General features: G+C 42.0%; 1 protein-coding gene across 1 annotated transcript in view; it reads right to left on the bottom strand.

Moving 5' to 3' along the window:
* XKR4 (XK related 4) overlaps positions 1 to 1,969 on the bottom strand; it is a 754,531-nt gene that overhangs the window by 713,562 nt on the left and 39,000 nt on the right. The gene's annotated exons all lie outside the window — the stretch shown is intronic.

Raw genomic sequence — 1,969 nt, forward strand, 5'->3', positions numbered from 1 at the left:
CTAAGGCACTTGACTGCTAACCAGAAGGCTGGCGGTTCAAATCTACCAGCCACTCCTCAGAAGGAAGGTTGGGCAATCCTACTTCTGTAGTGATACTGCCTCGGAAACCCAAGGAGGGGTCGCTATGAGGCGGGGCCGACTCGACGGCAAATAACAACAACAACAACAACAATAATATATGGCATAAATAGACCATCAAGCATAACTCAAAATGCACAAACAGCAGAGGAGAAACCAGATGATTGGGACCTTCTCAAAATTAAATTTTTATGTGCTTCCAAAGACTTCTCCAAAAAAGTCAAAAGAGAACCTACAGATTGGGAAAAAATATTTGGCAATGGCATATCTGACAAGGCACTTATCTCTAGAATTTATAGAAAACACCAACACCTCAATAACAAAAAGACAAATAATCCAATTAACAAATGGGCAAAAGACATGAATAGACACTCCACCAAGGAGGATATTCAGGCAGCCAACAAACATATGAAGAAATGTTCATGATCATTAGCCATTAGAGAGATGCAAATCAAAACAACAATGAGATACCATCTTGCCCCAGCACTAGTAGCAAAGTTCAACAAGACACAATATAACAAATGCTGGTGAGAATGCGGAGAGACTGGGACTCTCACACACTGCTGGTGGGACTGTCAAATGGTACAACCACTGTGGAAAGCAGTATGGTGATTCCTTAACAAGTTGGAATTAGAAATACCATTTGACTCAGTCATTCTATTAATAGGTATATAGTCTGAAGATGTGAGAGCCAGGAGAAGAACAGAAATATGCACACTGATGTTCATTGCAGCACTATTTACAATAGCCAAAAGATGGAAACAACCTGGATGTCCATCAACTGAGGAATGGATAAACAAACTATGGTACATATACACAATGGAATAACTATGTAACCCTAAATAATAATGCAGAATTGGTAAAACACCGCAAAATATGGATGAACTTGGAGGACATTATGCTGAGTGAAATAAGTCAATCACAGAAGGACAAATATCGTATTAGTCTGTTCTTGTAAAAAGTCAAGGAAAGGTTTATATATGGAAGGAAATTTTCTTTGATGGTCACCAGGGGTGGGAGGGGAGGGGAGGGAATACTGTTAGATAGGCAGACACAGGTACTGATTTGGGTGAAGAAAAGGGCAATGTACCTAATGTGAGTGACCAACATGGTGGCACTGAGGAAGAGAAAGACATAGAGAGATACGTGGGAAGTACAGACAGCAAAGATGAACCCTTTTGCACATATAATATGGCATGGTCAGTGAAGGCAAACACAGGTATATGGGTGGATAGATGGCTGGACAGGCTGAACTATTAGGTATGTCTATGAAGTGGGGAGTGTATTCAAGAACTTGTACAGGGTTGGCAGGCAATGGTCCTATAAGTTTATGTGTATGATCTGAATTCCCAGGTGTATAGTAGAGCTGACAAGGGGCAAGGTTGTAGTCACTGCTTGGTCACAGCCATCTACCCAGAGGGACAGAGTAGTTGAACCTGTGGGCTTGGGACCATAGTCACAGAGGACATCTAGCTCAAATGGCATAACATACCACACAAAACATTGTTACACCTCCTACTTTGGTGAGTAGTGACTGGGATCCTAAAAGCTTGCAAGCTGCCATCTAGATGCAACAATAGATCTCATCCAAAGCAAAGAAGAATGAATAAAACCAAAAATTCATGGAAACAATTAGTTCTAGTGACTGGTACACCATCCAATCTGCAGCCTATGTGATATGAAACCAGAACTAGATGGTGCCCAGCTACTACTGTCAACCACTTGGAAGAGGATGTATGTAGGAGATCCTTGATAGGCAGGGAAAACAATGTGGAACAAAACTCCAAATCATTTGGAAAAAAAAGGGGGGGGGACCAGGTTTGCTGGTCTGATAGAGCCTGGTGGAACCACTGAGACTATGGCCCCTAGCTGCCCTTCAGGTCTGGAATTG

This window comes from Orycteropus afer, unplaced genomic scaffold (genome assembly GCF_000298275.1).
Source record: "Orycteropus afer afer isolate SDZICR_OR568_19922 unplaced genomic scaffold, OryAfe1.0 scaffold00436, whole genome shotgun sequence".
Classification (NCBI taxonomy): Eukaryota; Metazoa; Chordata; class Mammalia; order Tubulidentata; family Orycteropodidae; genus Orycteropus; species Orycteropus afer.